General features: G+C 54.6%; 1 long non-coding RNA gene across 1 annotated transcript; it reads left to right on the top strand.

The window, feature by feature from the left end:
- Positions 1-2,474: 2,474 nt before the first annotated feature.
- Positions 2,475-16,493, top strand: LOC128626737 (uncharacterized). Its single transcript, XR_008390789.1, has 3 exons — positions 2,475-2,679; positions 9,093-9,264; positions 16,203-16,493. It is a non-coding gene; the product is annotated as an uncharacterized LOC128626737 (long non-coding RNA).
- Positions 16,494-16,848: the final 355 nt, after the last annotated feature.

Here is a 16,848-nt window from a genome sequence, read left to right as displayed (position 1 = left end):
GACAGTCAGAGGGTAATTGGGTTCCATTTCTTGCTCTCCGTGGTAAGCATTTTTCCATCTCTGTGACTGCTGGGTTTGGGGGGAAACTAGCAGCCCTAGGTAATAAGAAAGGAGTGAATCCATGAATCATTCCTGCATCTTCTGACATCGAAGCTCTGTGAGCCCCCTTACTACTCCCGTGTTATTGAGGGAGTTGAATAACCACTGTACTTAAGAGGGACAGCAAGCTTGCCTGGTGATCTTTCTTACAAGGTCTTTTATGGATAGCAACAGTGCCCACATTGCAATTTTACAGTCCTCTTTAATCAGGGTCGGATTGCCGTGGGCGCTTTTGAACGAGACGGCCCCGTCTTCTGTCAGCAGGGGGTCTTCTGGCAATGGGCCCACTCTGTTTCCGGGCTCTTCCCCAGACTAAATTGATGCTCTCCACCCTCTGCGGGCAGCAACCCAGATGGACGAACCAAATTTTACACAACTGCTGGCTCTCAAGGGCCCCTGGGAGCAGCAGGCCCAGCCCGGGGACGGTCCAATCTCGGCCAGACACTGTCAACAGTGGGCTTCCCCGTGATAGCTGCAGGCAGCTCGTGTGCTCACTGGCTGCACAGAAAACTCCTCCACAGGCCGAGCAGCGTGGAGCGCACCAGGCAAAGTGATTTGGAGGCACGTCTGCATCCGGCAGCAAGCAAGTAGGTCCAAATGACAGAGAAGAGTGTGTGGCCGGGGAAGGTGGCCGAGACATGGGGAAGCAGGAAGAAACCAGCCACAGAAGCCCCGGTTGAAGACGCTCAGCGGTCCAATCGCTGCCTCCCGGCCAGATCTCACATGTAACCAGCAACTTAAGAGGTCCTTCTACGACTTCTCCTTGTCCCGCATACCTCCGCCTTCTGGCTCCTCAGCCTTGGACTCCCTTTTGGAGCTTTCGCCCCTTCCATCCACCTAGCGCAGTGATTTTAACGGGAATTTTCTCGGTTCCATGTGTCAAGGGCAGATGACTCTTGCAGACCCCTGTCCCACCCCACCCCAGAATGCCACACAAACAGAACGCGACTCCAGGCTCGAGCCCAAGTGGCTCTCATAGCATCACACCATTCGGTGGTCTGAGCTCCCAGTGAGTTAGGAACCATCAGTCCCTTTGATCGGTGAAGGAGGCCCAGGGAGATGGGGTAAGAAGTCTAGGGTTGCTCAGGTCTTGGGGGCAGAGCACAAAAGTGCCACCAACAGTCGACCCCAACAGTGGTGCTCCTCCTGGGCTGGGAAGCGATGCCGTCAGCTTTGAGCTTAGACAGCCTTGCCGAGAACCTGAGGTCCTGCTGACCTGGGCCCCACAGAGCAAGCCAGGACTGGCCTCGAGTTCTTTCCTTTTCTGGCTCTGAGCGTCTCGTGTTGACAGAGAGCTCTAAAGAACAGCTTGGAAACCTGGGGTTGCCTTGTTCAATGGGCTGGTTGGCTAGTAAGTGACAGCCAATGCCAGGTGGCTTGCTAGAACCAGCAGAAGCTGGCTTCTGCTTTCTTCAACTGCCTTGCCTATGAATGAGGGCTTTGGATAAACAGGCTGGTTGTCTTGGATTCCCAGTGAGTTCATGGTCTTACAAATAGAAGGAGGGAAAAGCCCGATGAAAGGTCAGGGTCCCCTCCCCAGGGTCCTCTCTGCTGCCCTGAGCTTCTGCCACACCCAGTTTCTGAGTCATGAGGGTCAGAGGTCAACACGGTGACGTGTTTCATCTCTTGGAGAACTGTGATGGGTTGGTTAAGGCTGCACTGAGAGAATGCTGAGATCGCCCTGAGGCCCGGGGGGAGAGACTTCTGCAGGTACAGGGTTTGGTCAGTGGCGCGCACACAGCGTGTGGTCGCCGGCTCTGGTCAGCAACAAGCTCATCAGACCTAGAGGAGGGGAGGATTTGAACTCCCACTCGCCTTGAACTAGGGCTTCCACAAGTGAGCTTTAGGTCTCCTTCCACCTGCAAGACACGCTGTGTGATGATTCTTGCTTTCTCTGTGAATAGACCAAGTGCTCAGAGAGGGAGCACCCAGTCCAACACCAAACGGAGGGGACGTGCTGTGCCCGGGACTCAAACCCAGACCTGTCCAACCCCGACGCGTGTTTCCCCGTGAGTTAGGACTCTCTGCCCTCGCGTGCCTTTCCAGGGGAGGACGGGTTAAAATTTGTATAAGTGTGCATGCATTCTTAAAAAAAAATGACCAAAATCAGTAAGTAAAAATCAATTTGGCATTATTTTTTTTAAAAAGATTTGAAAGTTAAAGTCATAGAACAGTTACAGAGACTGTCGTGAAGCTCTGAAATACTTGCTCCCGAACTTGAAAGGGAACAGCTGTTGAGAGCCGTTGTAGATGCTTGAAAAGGTGACCTCAGGCCTTTCCCGAGATTAGCCCAATGCAGACAAGGATAAAGCGTTTTCATTAAGACTATTAGAGCCCGCAGCGGACGGCACCTCTGCGGCCGCTTGGGCCAGGAGGGCCACCAGTCTGACAGCCACCTGAAGGCAGAGGGAGCCTTAAATCTGCCTCCAGCCGTGAAGCAGGCAAACAAGCCCCACGCTCAGCAGAGCCCACGCTCCACTGGTCCCATGTGACAGAGCATGTGACTGGGCTTTTCTAGTCTGTCTCTAAGGTACTGAATGGCCCGTCACACTGGATGAACAGCGGGAAGCGGTGAGAAAGGTACTGAGGAAATGGTGCCCCAGGGTGTGCAGTCCTTAGGCTGTTCCCTCTTTCAGATCCTCACAGGGGCACCTGTTTCCGGGGGCAGTGTGGGTGTGGCAGGGGACAGACACACTGGGTGGGGGCTGTGTGGAGATAACTGGACTAGTCCATGAGTCAAGGATACCCTTTAAGGGTGGGGGGGAGGTTGGACACTGCCAGACGTCCTTTGCACACAGGCCACTCAGGCTAAGTGTGGGGTGTAGACAGGAAGCAATAAGCCTGGGGGCAGGGAGACAGTCCAAAGCCAGTGAGAGTGTCTGGCTTCCTGCTCAGCTGCCTGGAGACCGCAGGGGTTGTGACTGCTCGTTCTGCCCCCTGCAGGCCCACAGTAAATGTTGGTCAAGGGAGTGGGTGGTGTCACTTCAGTGACCCCGGTGAACAGGTAAGGAACTGAGAGAAGACGACAGGTTTGAGAAGGAGGGGATTAAGAGTCCCGAGCCTTGGTAACTGATAGAATCTGGCGTGACTGCAGAAAGGCTTGTGGCCTGAGGACTCAGGGCTCTCCTCACTGAGTGTTGGGTTGGGACGCGGTTGAGATGCCTGCGGATCTGTGGCTGGGGGTGTCTCAGACCCTCTGAGTCTCTCCCCTCAGTGCTGGCCCTTTGCACGTGCTGGCCCTCTACAACAGAAACTCTTCACCCCCGCCTCCAGTTCCCTCTTCCTCACCTGGCCCCGGTCAACCTCACTTCCCGGCCAGGTGGTCAGGCTCCCTGGCATCAGGATCTAGTAAAGAAACCAGCTCCTTCCTGGCTGACCGTGGCTCTTGACTGGCAATGACCCCCACGAGTGTGGTTCCTAGATTAATGTCTATGGCCCCTCTAGAGGGCCAACTCCAAAAGCCAGGACGATGTCTCTTTGTGGTCACCAGTGAACTCCCAGTAAATGGCACCATACCTGCACACAGTAGGCACTCCATCAATATTTGTTGAATGAATAAACAAGGGAAAGAATGCGTAAATGCTTTTATAAATAACGAGTGCACAAATAAACACCAGGGCTCTGTCGCAGTACATGATACACCCGAGTCCCAGGTAGCTTCCCCGTGGGGCTCAACAGGCACTTGCGTAGAGTCGGAACAAAACAAGTTCTGGGCTTGAACCCATGCGTCTGCCATAGAGTAGTGAGTCCTTGGTCAGCACTTGCTGGGGGGTTCCTGGCTTTTCTTACCATCTTATCTTAAGGTCTTTAGGCAAGAAATGCAACCCTTGGGGTTGCAACTTTCCTATTTACCAAACTGAGAATGAGGACATCTACTTCAGTTTTTTTTTTAAAAATGAGAATTTGATGAGCTAACATATTCATGCCAGGCACATAGTAGACACTCAATAAACACTTATTATCAACAGCTGGGCTGTGAGATGATCATCCCCTAGGGTTTCCAGGGGAACATAAGGAGGAAGTGAGTGCAGAAGCCCCAGGTGCATGCACACACAGACCCCTAACCCCGAATCCGCCCTCCGCCGTTCCCATGGCTTTCCGCAGCTGTGCGGGCCTAGAAAGGGGCTGGCTGTGAAGAGCTTCCCAATATTCCCAGCTGTGAGTCAAACAGAGGAGTGACTGCTTTCAACCTGTGCAAGTTCAAGGGCAATGCCCACCACTCAGTAGACCTCATGCCTACTTCCTGCCTCTTCCAGTGACCTAGGTAGGCTCAGCTCTTTGCACATAGTAGGTGCCCTTTGTGAGTCTGAGCTAAGGATAAAGAAAGAGAAGAAAAGAAGGGAGAGAGGGAAGAAAAGGAGAGGGACAGGTGTGAGTGTTCTGTGTGGCTTTCTTTCCAGGCACATCAGGGTCACAGGTTTCAGAGGAGAGGCTCCTGGACTGAGGCAGCACCCCACCTTTCACCGGTGAGAAGCTCCATGTGGAGACCCCAGCTGTTGGCCCAGTCTGGCTCCCTGGGGCCTGCTGTGTGGAATGTGGATCCTACAGCTGTTGCTAAGTTACCAGGGGATCCTGGTCACCCCACCCCTGCCACTTGCCAGACTCCACAAATGGAGGCGGGAACCTGGTAATCTCCGGACAAACAGTGAGAATTGCGAGGGTGGCTCTTTTGTTTGCACAACAGTCCAGAGTCACACATCTGCCTCCTTGACCAGAGAGAGCTCTCTGCTGAGCCACCCCCGGGATGTCATGGCAGGGACCAAATGGCTCGGACTGCCTGCCAGCCTGGCCCAGCCTCCTTCGCCATTCAGCTTGTTAACTGGGGAGCTGCTGGTGCCTGGACTGGGAAGCTGCCCCAGAGCCGAGATGGAGTGGTTTCTGGCTGACCCAGATTCAAGTCTCCGCTCGGCCCCTTACTGGCTGTGTGGCCTTGAGCTGTTCTCAGCCTCTAGTTTTCCCCTGTGTCAAACGGAAAGGAATGGACCTTACTCATTCATGGTTGTCTGCAAAGTCATGCTTGCAAAAGGTCCGGCCTCGTGCCCACGAGAGACAGCCCAGGGGTCTCCTCGCACCCCTTCTCATCCGTGGTCACGTCTCAGAGATTTGTAAATCGTCACAGGGCAGCCATTTTCCCTTGTGCCCCGCTCACAGTCTTAGCACATAACAGGACAGCAGGTCTCAAACGTCCGCAGGATCCGTGCCACATTAACCAGCAAGTTCTCACTCTTGCTGGTGCTTTAAGGCTGCAGGGCCCCAGAGTCTGCAGCTTTAAAACAGGCCTCAGGTGGTAAGGGGTTCCCCCAGAGAGATCCCCGTTTTCAGGACAAACCTGTCCTTTAGTAGGACTCCCTCACTGGTTCCTGGCTTATCGGTGGCATGTGGGTGTGTGGTGTGGCGGGAAGAGAAAGGGATTTTGAGGGGGACAGAGAGGGAAGGTCCCTGCACAACTGTCTTTCCCGAGATGAGAGGGCTTCACAAAGCCTGCCTCTTGTTACCCACAAAACGGCTCTTGCACCCAAGTCAGTGATGTTTAAGGAAAGAGGAAAACCACCTTGGCTCTCGGCACCGAGATGGTGGCACTCCTAATTAAAAGCTGCTGGTGGGAGGGCTCTCCTGCCACCGAACACTCCCCCTGGGACAGCTGCCCACATGCCAGCAGCTGGCTGCGGAAGATCTGGGAGGGGAGCTCCCTGGCGGTTCCTGGGGAACCCTGCTCTAGAATATTCTTGCATCTCCTGACCAGTATGAGAACGCCATAGCATGAAGGTCACGGGGTTGTCAGTCACTTCTCAGCCCCCAAAGCCTTCTAGGACCTATGTTGCCACTTGTTTAAAATAAAACCTATTTATGTTAAATCTCTGTCCTTCCTCATCCTCTCTCCGGTGTGCACCTTCAGCCTTGAACTCAGACCTGGCTCTCGTTTTGCCTCTCAGAGGACTTTGTGTCCACTTCTTTCATGCTCCTGAAACAACGGAACAGCCAAAGCAAGGGCAGGAACCAAACCTTGCCCTTCAGCGGCAAGGCTGCCGCAGCCAGAGTCAGCCCGGTCCCCGGACGCCCCTCGGCTGTACCTCGGCGCTACCTGCACCTGGAGCTCTAGGTAGAAAGGAATCAGCCTCCCCCAGCCCTTCAAGCTAAACAACTGCAGGCGTATCACCCAGGAGTATAAAAATAGAGCATGAGCGCATCCGAGTGTTGCTCCCTCTGGGCCTCCGCTGCTGGGGGAGATGAGCCCTGGGAGCTGCTCTGATTCAGCTCACGGGCAGACTGCTACCTTTCCAACAGCTGGGCGCGAGGCCCCTCTCAGATCCAGAAGCTCCCCTTGGACACCTCACTCCATGGTAAGATACACGAAGGCTTAGGAAAAGCATGTGTTGATCTATTTATTCATTACATTGAGATATGACTGACACGTAACATTGTATCAGGTGTACAATATAATGATCTGATGTACGAACACGTTGCAAAATGATCACCCACAGTCCGTGTAGTTACATCCACCCTCACACACAGCTACAGTGTTTTTCCCTCGTGATGAGAACTTTTTACCCTCTTAGCAACTTTCAAACCTACAACATTGTGCTGTTAACAACTCACCACACCAGACATCTCGTCCCCAGGACGAACTTAGTCACCGGAAGCTTTTTGACATCATTTATTGTATAAGTGTGTCCTAAGGCTCATGATATGCCACGTATGTATACATATATATGCATGCACAAACATGGGCGCATATGCATATTGTTCTGTATACATGTAGTGTACATATTATAGTATATATAATATGTACTTTAAGGGGTTCTGGGTGTGCCTCGGACACTCTGAAGGATGGCTGGGCTCCCTACCCGTATTCCAGGCCATTTCCTGGGGAACCTCTGAGGCCCCTGGCTGCTGCCCAGGCCCCGTCACCCCTGTCCCCCTCAGGGCCACAGGTGTGGAGGGAGGGCAGCATGTTCTCCGGACCTTGGAGAGACCCCACCGCAGAGCCGCTTGGGCGCTGGGCACTTAGCAGGCAGCCGTCCCCCTCCCCCAGGCACGGCGGGCCAGGGTGAGGCTGGTTAACTGGTACCATGGCCGAGTCCCAGGTGCCTGGGCCTTCCTAAAGCCCTTCCTGCAGTGTGCCTGTCCCCCTCCGCCAAACAGCCCCAAAACACAGCCACCACAGGCCGGCAGGGGCTGGGTCCTAGCTGGGCATCCGTGGTCATTTCTCCGGGGAGGTTCCCAGCCTCCAGGTCGAGAGTGAGTGGAAATCATGCCTGGCGGAGACACAGGGTGGGCTGGAGAGAGTGCAGGGTGCCAGGCGTACCTCGGGGCACAGTAAATGACAGGTGGCACTGCTGTCCCCGTGCTACCATTGAAGAAACAGTAATGAGCGAACCTGCCCCATGTCACCCAGCTGAGTAGGGGGACCCTGGGAATCCACTCCGAGTTTCCCGTCTGCCTGGCCTCTGGGGGCGGCGGCCGTCCTCCGCCCCCTCCGGCTCCAGGCCCCGTGTTCTTTGTGGAATTCCCATCCTCTGAGTCCGAGCCAGAAGTCACAAGCTCAAGCCTGCAGGGCCCAGGAATCTGATGGTATTGGAGCCAGACAGGCCACGAGCGCGGCAGCAGCATGAAACTCCCCCCAGCGTGGAGGGAGCCCTGACCAGCTGCAGGGCTCGCCCCCACTTCGAGGGCCACCGGCTGCTCAGCCCGGCGGCTCCTGGGCCCCGCCAGGGACCAGGGCCCACGGGGGCGGGGTCTGCCAGTGCCTCGAGGAAAGCCACGCACTGGGAACTTTAGGTATGACATCCCAAGGGGCAGCAGCTAACCATCATGTGTGTGCATGTGAGAACTGTACTGGCCAAAAAATACATTATTGGCCTAGTCTTGCTGGCCAGCTGCCATCTGCCTACTCTATTAAGCATTTTAAGATTTAAGGAGGTATTTTGGTTAACTTCTGTTTCATTTGCAGATGAATCTAACAAACCTCTTAGGAGCAGCCTCACTCAATGCTTCCATTGGGGAAACTGAGGCACAAGCAGCCTGACAGGTCCTCGCAGACCTACTGCCAGCACAGAACTGTACTGAAAGGTCTGGGAGGGGAAGGGAGGGTTGAGGGTTCAAACAAGGACGCCCCTGCCGGCCAGCAGGACAGAGGCCTCCAGGGACCCAAAGCACAGGCCTGTGTTCTTTGATCCAAACTGCAGATCAGAGCTGATCAGCCCGGTGGGGCCCGTGACTCACCGTCTGGCCCCAGGCTGACTCAGCACTCTCTGAGCCCACGCTGGTAACAGATCCTGAGTTTCCAGGGACTGGAGGTGGGGACGCCCTGGGAGCTGGGAGGCTGCAGCAGAGTCTTGGGGACCAGACGCAGCCTGCCTCCGTCTGGGGGGGCAGCAGGTTCTCCCCGGAGGCTTCTCCTCCATGTAATCAAACGAACTGAAGATTTTAAATTCGAAGAGGAAGGAGGATGTATCGATAACACTTGTGACAATGTTTAAAAAGAGAGAGAAAAATGTATCCCAATTCTGACAGTTTTTTAAATATTTCACTCCTTGACCATGAACTAGGAATGAGGAAATGCGGTGAGAAGATGGTAACCGTTAAGAATTATCGCCACCTCCCCACGCCCCAGGTCTGTGCTTAACACTTTGCTCCAGTCCTCGGAGGCACAGGTGCCTGCTTGACACACGTGGGACTCCATCGTCCAAACCAGTTACAATCTTTTTCAAGCCACACTAAATTACAGCTCAGGCAATTTACATGCAATTAATCTCCTTAACTGCACATTTACGGCTGGATAATATAACTGTGGTGTAGACAAGGGGTGATTCATTCAGTGGCTATGTTCAAGCAGGATCCCGCCTGTCCAGAGAGAAGCGTGCGTGTGTGGGGATGTGGGGGGGAAGGTGCGAAGAGGGGGCAGGGAACCCGCCGTCCCTGCCACGCTCCCACCACTGCCCCCTCCCCCAGCTCCGGCCACAATGTCCTCTGTGTCCTTCTTTGTCCCTTAGATTCACGGTGCTGCCCGGAGCCTCCGAAAACCCTGATCCCTTTGCTGGACTGCTGCTTGCCCCCCTCTGGACGGGGAGCACCCATCACCCTTCAGACCCCTGTGTGGCGTCCTTGAGGACTGAGGTCCCGTCACCTACACAGCTTTCCTTCACGACGCTGGTCAAAGCCACTGTGAGTCCCTTATTTGGGGTCTTACTTGTTAATGCTTCTCATGCATTAGGTGCCATACACCATGCGGACAGAGGCCCCTCCTGTCTTTTTATTAGTTATTTATTACATCCTCACCTCCTAACACAAGGTGCAGATTCAGCAAATGCTTGTTGAGAAGTGAATCGATAGGAAGGTGTGCCCAGGCAGCAGGTGGGTGCGGGTGATAGAGTGACTCTGAGCTGGACCTTCGTGCACCCCTGGGGGGAGGGGCTAGGTTGTGGCAGCCTCAGCAAGGACCTGGGCACAGGGACGGACACATCGGACACTCTGCAGATGGATGGTGGCGTCATGGAGTCGGATCCCGCAGGGGGTGAGCCTTGCCCTTGGGGCCTGGATTTAAAGCTGGAAGGGAAGAGGGGCTGAACTGGTGTGTCAGACGCTGTGGCGACTCCCGGGCAGGAGCGGGGGGCCAGGCGAGTGCTCCCCACAGACCCCGCGCTCTCTCCTGTCTGGAGCACCAGAGCGGTGCCCCGAGGTCTGTGGCGGGCCAGAGGACGTCCGCTCTGAAGTGTTCACTGTGGCCCTTGTGGCCCTGTGGACTCTGCTGCAACCGTCCCCTTGGCGTCACACGCAGCACAGAAGCATCCCTGAACGACGCGGGGAGGAGCTGACTGGGCTCCAATAAAGCTTTATTTATGGCCCTTGAAATGTGACAATTTCACGTGTCACAAGATACTTCTCCCAAGCACATAAACATGAACAAACCCCCCTGTGCAGAAACGTGGGGGGGGGGCCTGTCGGATTCAGCTCACAGGCTGGGGTTACCCACCCTGGTGCACACTCTTGTCCACATCCTGGGGCGGCTTCTCTGCCACCTCACAGGAGCTGCTCCCAGATGGCTGGGTCAGGAGCAGCGGTTGGTCAGTTCAGGCCCAGGCTCCGTCAGCGGTTGGGCGATGCCCTCCAGGTAGTGGAGGCTCCTGGGGAGGCCCCGTTGGGCTGTGAGGAAGATGAAGAGGGACCCGATGGGACGGACACCAGGGAGGTGTCGGGAGCTGGCGAATCGGACGCCAGATCCCTGAGCTGTGGGCACCACCTGGGATCTGGCCAGGAGCTCATTCATTGGAGTCTCAGATTCGCACTTGGCATTGACTCTCAGCCACAGACTCACTGCATTTTCCCTGCAGCAAAACTAGGCGAGATTACAGAAACATCTCCTCTGCTCCACTGGCTTTGTTATCTCGAAACTGGACTCGACACCTGTCCCCAGCATGGAGATAAGCCTCAGAGTGGGGTAAAACTCACAGATCGCAGCTGCTCTGAAAAACAAAGTCACCCAACCAACCTGTTTTTTAAGCTCTCATAACTTTGTTCCTGTAAACGACCTCAGCACGAACCCAGCCCAGAAACCTGGGCTCATGGACGCCACCCCACCCTCTCCCCCACAGTTCACCAGAGACCTGTGCGTTCCCAGGGGCACCTGGGGGCCTGTGGCTTTTCTCACACGACGTCTCCCACTTCCACCCTCTCTCTTACCTTCCCTGGCCTGGACCATGCTTGACCTCCGAAGACGGCCTCCCTGAAGTCATCACCCTGCTCTCAGACACTCCCTAGCTTTTAGGGTTTTTTTCCCCATAAAAGGAAAACCCGATCCCATTGCATGCCTGACAGAAATGTATAATGGCTTGGTGACAAAACAGTGCTGGGGACGGGCAGTGGTGACACACACAGCTACAGGAGTACGCTTAGCGTTGCTGAACCGCACCCGTGACAATGCGAGAACGGTACCTGTCTGGCATGACGTGCCCTGCGCTACATTCTGAAGCTCTTCGCCGGCTGCCTACTGATCACGGAATACCTCGGAGGCTTCCAGACCTGAAAGACCCCCCCACTTTTCCTGTGCAAATTTCCGTCCCCACACACTGACCTTGACTTAGCTTTCACGGACTTGCCATCCCCACCCCCATTTCCCCTGCCTGACTGCGTCCTTGAGCTTCCCCTTCTCCATGTTTCCTGGGCGTCTCCCCAGCCTCTAAGGCCCAGGCCAGTACAGGTCACTGTCATCTGTTCCATCGCTATGCTCCCACCGGCCTCGTTCCCTTCACGCAGGCAGGACACGGTGACAATATCAAGTGCTGGATGAGAGCAGGGAAGACCACTCATAAGCCACACGCAGGTGAACATCAGCGTGTCCATCATTCGGTCTAGCAAGTGAGGCCGTCACCTTTGCGGTCACCTGGAAGCCCCTCCCACAGTCTTCCCGTCCTCCTCCTTCAGGCCGGACTCCTGCTGGGACGTCTGTTTGACGTTTTATGGGTTTTCTTTATGTTTTTAGCAGGCCCACTTGTTTCCCTGTGTTCTCTCTTACTGGTTCCTCTGTGTTATCTAGTATTATCTGTATTGCCTAGTGACACATGACTTTGAAGTTCATGCAAATGAATTCATACTACATATTTTTGGTGCGTTACCTATTTCCCCTCAAGTTGATGCTGGAGAGCTCCCTCCACTCGTTTGCACTTTTCTGGAGTTCATTCACTTTTCACTGCTGTGAACTTTTCTACGGGTTGGCACGTGTTTCTAATGTCCATTACTGCTGGTGAGTGGGCATTCCAGTTCTTCCCCGTTTTTGCTGTTAAATATTGTGCTAAGGTGGCCCATTCTGTACAGGTCTCTGGGGCAATTGCCAGACTCTGCAGGGTAGCCGCCCAGAGGTGGAATCGCTGCGGTGGACGTGCGCACATCTTCAAGTGTGTTTGACGGAGCCACATCGCTCTCTCCCAGGGTTAGGGCACACCGCCCCCCCGCCCAGCACTGGCGGAAAGGCGGGGTCACCCCATTTCTCCATGTCATCCGATTGTCAGACTTCAAGTTGTACTCATTTGGCAGATGTGAACGGCAGCTCATTGCGGTCTTAGTTTACATCCCCCTGATGACCACAGAGGCAGGGGTTCTTCCATACGCTGATCATTTCTTTCTTTTTTTCCTGTTGAATAGACTGTTTTGCCCATTATTCTACTGAGTTGCTTGTGCTTACTGATTTGCAGTTTATTGCATATTCTGAAAAGGAATTTGCCGTCAATTTTATAGGTGCAAATATTTCTTTCTAGCTTTGGCTTATCTTTACACCCTCTCTGGCTTCTGTGGATCCACTGAAGCTCTTAAGTTTAATGAGGATGACTTTGTCTATTTTCTTTATTGTCCATGTTTTTTTGTGTGTTCCTTAATAAATCCTGCCAAGCTGGAGGCCGTGAAGCCACTTTCCTACGTCATCTAAAATTTCCACAGTTTTCCCTTGAACCTCATAGTCTCCCAGCCTCCTGGACTCGATTTTCACATGCGAAGTGACAAAAGGGTCCCAGTTCAAGTGTTCTTCTGTGTGAGTCACCACGATCCAGGATCGTTCATCGACTAGCTCCCCTCCCCCACTGAAGAGCTGCAGGTGTTCACAGGTGGAGCTCGAGGCACGGGCTGGGCCTCCAGGTCTAGGGGCCTTGCCCGTCCACCCCACGCTGCCCTCGTTCCTGCAGCCCGACACCAAGTCCAGCGCTCTGGTCAGTCAGCCACACTGTGGCTCTTCCTCTGCAGGGTCTTGGCTGTTCCCAGTTCTTTGCTTTTCCTTTTCCATTTTATAATTAATCAGCTTGTCAAGTTTCACCACAAAGAAGAACCTTGCTTTGAACTGCACGATGCTCAGTCACTGCTCTCATGGTGTTTTCTGTGGTGCACGTGAAGTCCTGTCCACTTGTTCACTGGCAGAATCCACATCTTATTCTTTAAGCTTTTCCCAGTGCCTGCTACGGAGCACGTTTCCTGAATGAATGAATGAATGAATGAATGAATGATTAAAGCCCTCTCTTCCGAACAATCTTTCACTTCATAAAAGACCGGAGAATGAAGGGGTGCCTGTCATGATGTGAGCTCCTACTCTCTGCTGGAGGTGGTGTCTGGGAGAAAGGGCCACGGAGCCCTCCCGGAGTGATGTAAGAAGTCAAGCACAAACTCTGCGGCCACCTTCTCCGGGCCACGTGGCTTCTCTGTGAGTTTCACGAGGGCTGTCCTCAGTGACAACTTGTGTTGCCCACCAAGACAGTCCAAAGGGGGGAGTTTCATCACACAAGACTCCCAAACAGGGTAAGGAAATGCAAGAGCTGACCAATGCAAGCCGGGCGGCCTGGAGAAGCCCCGCCGCGCTCTTCCGGCTGCATGGTTTCCCCAGCTGCTCGCAGACCGGGGCCCTGGGGACTCGGACGAAGAGAGGACCACAGCTCTCATCGGCCTCCGAGGACGGTGTCGGAAGGAGGAGGCACAGTGGCAGAGGTGGGAGTAGGTGCTCGAGCAAAAGGCTGTCTGAAAAGTCATTATGGGCTTTTAAGTAAATCCTCCATCATAATTATTCTAATGGCTTTAATAAGTCTGCAATTTGGAGCTATGAAGTTCTAATGTGTCAGCTGTCATGTGCCTCGGTGAAAGATTTTTTCCTCTTTTCTGTTGAAAGCTAATATTAAGAGGGTACCTGTTATGGCGAATTCTGCCAGGTCCTCACTCAGCAGGGGGCGGGACCCCTTCTCATATTTAAGACCAACTCAGCCACCTGGGAGCAACATACAGTGCCCAGCACACAACACACTGAGCTGTCCCCCTGGGCTCTTCCAACTGAGGGACTTAGAGCGGCAGCAGCAGGGAATGTCCCCATGGGGACAAGTCACTGTGGCAGGTGCAGCTCAACAAGCTTACATTCAAATCCAACCCCTGCCTCATACAGCAAGGGGATGTTAGGAGAGCCAGTTCCCTTCTGGGGGCCTCAGTTTTTCCATCTGCAAAATGGGTACAATGCCCATCGCCCAAGGTTGGGGAAATAAACAGTCCCCTGTGGGGGACATGTCCCTACTTGTCTTGTCATGGCTTTCCCCACTGTAGCCAAACTCCTTTTTTTGCAGATGAGAAAAAAAGATCAACTCGTTGTTGGATGTCCCATAGCGACAAAGTTGCTAACAAAGTGAGCTGGCGAGTGTGGTCAAAAGAATAAAGAAAGCTCTTTGTGCATCAGAAAGAGCTGACCCAATCCTGGTCCTGCCCTGTGTCACCTGTGTGACTGTGTGACTGTGTGACTGAGCAAAGCACTCTCTGGCCTCAGGGCCCTTCCACTTGCTTTCCCACTACCTGGAGGCTTTATCCGGGTTCCTGCCCGGAAGGCGACTTTGCCGGAGACGATGCCTGGGTTCCCTCCCCTGGGTGGCCCCGCCTCACTCTCCTGAAGCCTCCTCCCTGGTCCCTCATCATGGCCTTTATCCTCAGACACACTGACTCTTCGTTCACTAGTGGTCGGTCTCCTCCAGGCAGAACGCGAGCTCTTTGGGAGCAGAGACGGACGTTCTATCACTGCTGCACCATTGCGTTCCAGAGCAGCAGCTGGCACAGACCAGGTGCACGACACTCGCTCACGGCAAGGAGACTGAATAAACGTGTCTTGACTTCTCTAAGCTTCCCACTGTCCTCAGGGGTGGGGACAGCACAGGGCGGGGGGGTGGAGGTCTGTCCACAGCTGAGATGACAGTGACCGCCTGGCCCCCTTGGCGATGGCAGGCCTCCCCAGCCCACCCTGCAGCCTGAGCCTTTGTATGACGAGGAGGAGGAGGTCAGAGGAGGTCTGACCCAGGTCTCTGATGGGGCTCGGGGGCCTGTGTGTGTGGACACTGGAGTGGACACGGCGCTTCCGGTTCAGCGGTTAGAGAGAAGGACGCTCTGGGAGAGAGTTCCTCGTGGCAGAGCTTCACGCGGGGTCATTGTTGTAAGGAATGAACACTCTTGCAGGAGATAAGGGCTATGAAAAGCACAATAACCAATACGGACAGGGGGTAAAGAACCACTACCCGGAGAGAACTTGCTGGCAAGGAGCCAGCAGCTCGGTCGGACAGAGAAGCCCGCCCACCCCCCAGCCACTTGCACAGAGGGCCCCCCGTGAGCCCACGGATCCTGCGTGTCTTCCCATGGACCTCGCCACCCCTGGGCAGCAGGCCAGCAGTGAGCGCACGAAAGGCTGTTTGTTTGCACTCGTGAGTGTTTAATCCTTTAACGAGGACCCCGGCAGTTTTTACACTGTGGTGCTAATAAGCAGACACCTGGCCTCTTCTTGAACTCAATTTCATGCAAAGTGTTTCCACGACTGCGAATCCCCACAGGGCATGCACACTGAGAGAGCCACGAGCGAAGCCCATCGGGTAAACAAACCAAAATTTACAATAAAGTAAGCGTGTGCATCAGTGACCAGGCTCATCTGTTCTCCGTGATTGTCCAGATCTCTGCTGGCCACTGCTGTCGCCATTGGTCACATGTGGCTCCTTAAATGTAATTAAAATTGAACAAAAAACTGCTCCATAGTTGTAGTGGCCACATTTCAAGTGCTTAGCGGTCGGTCACCTGGAACTGGGGGCTACGGCATCGGACAACCCGACGGAGGCTCCCGCCCAGCAGCGCTCACACCCGCTTTCTAGAAGGTGTGTATCTGAAGGCGGCCGCAGCCGGTGTGTGGAAATCTGCGGCCCAAACCGGGCGGCCCAGGATGCAAAGGGCATGAAAGGTCACGCCGCGGAGGCCGGTTCTCCAGAAGACTGAGTCTCGGCAAGCCTTTGTAACCTTCTCATCCCTTTGGACGTTTGCAGAGGCTGAGGAGCACTGACAGGCGAATGCTCTCAGTACATTAAGCAGATGAGGAACAGGTGGCCTTGGACAGACACTCGGGGCTTTTCTCCTCCCCTAAGGGACTCTGATGTGCAGGGGACAGAACGGCAAACGCTGGGCCAGGGGCGCTCCCCAGTGAGGTTGGCCCCTCACCCACCGAGTGAAGGGGGCGTGGGGAGCTCCCGCCGTGGGGTTAGAGTCTGCCTCCCTAAGAAAGAAGGTCATGTTGACTTTGAAAGTGCCAGGCACCTGAACTCACACTGTGCCTTTGCCTCCCACAGGAAAGACGGGCCGGCTCTCACGAAGGGGCAGTCCCTCCACGCCTGAGCCCTGGCCTCTGGCCTCTCTGAGCTCCGGCTTTCTTGTGAGTGTCACGGGACTCCTAACGCCCTTCGGTGATGAGCTGTTCTGAGAGGGAGAGGCGACAATGCGTGCAAAGCACCGCCGAGCACGGCGCCGGCCTCATACCATCCGCATGATGAACAGCTGACAGCGGGGGGCGCACGGTTTCCAGGTCAGGTGGTCCTTGTCACCAGCCCCAGCCTTGCTGTGCATTAACCACTCGGTTCACTAAACCTATTCACGGTTTCCGTGTCAGTTTCTTCAACCATCAATCACGCATGATGCCACCTACGCGAACGTCTGTTATGAGGGCGACGGAGAGGAAATGCATCCGTGAGGGCTGGCACGGCGTGACCCATTTTAAGAGCTCCGTACGTGCTATTGTGTCCCCAGGTCTAAGACACATCCGTGGGAGCAAAACTCTTCCAGTTTCCCTGTTAAGGTCAAGACTGAACTGGGCCACATTCAATCGCAACTGGGTTTCCCTTTCCCCGCGATCTGTCTTTGTGTGACCAGCTCTGCGGCTCCCTGGAGGGTATGGGCAGAGCTCAGGGTGCCTGGGCCCCTGGCTGGCTGAGAACATGG

Source organism: Artibeus jamaicensis, unplaced genomic scaffold (assembly GCF_021234435.1).
Source record: "Artibeus jamaicensis isolate MK-2021 breed Jamaican fruit bat unplaced genomic scaffold, CSHL_Jam_final scaffold_916, whole genome shotgun sequence".
NCBI lineage: Eukaryota > Metazoa > Chordata > Mammalia > Chiroptera > Phyllostomidae > Artibeus > Artibeus jamaicensis.
The sequence above is the reverse complement of the archived record's forward strand: the minus strand, read 5'-3'. Positions and strand labels throughout refer to the sequence as shown.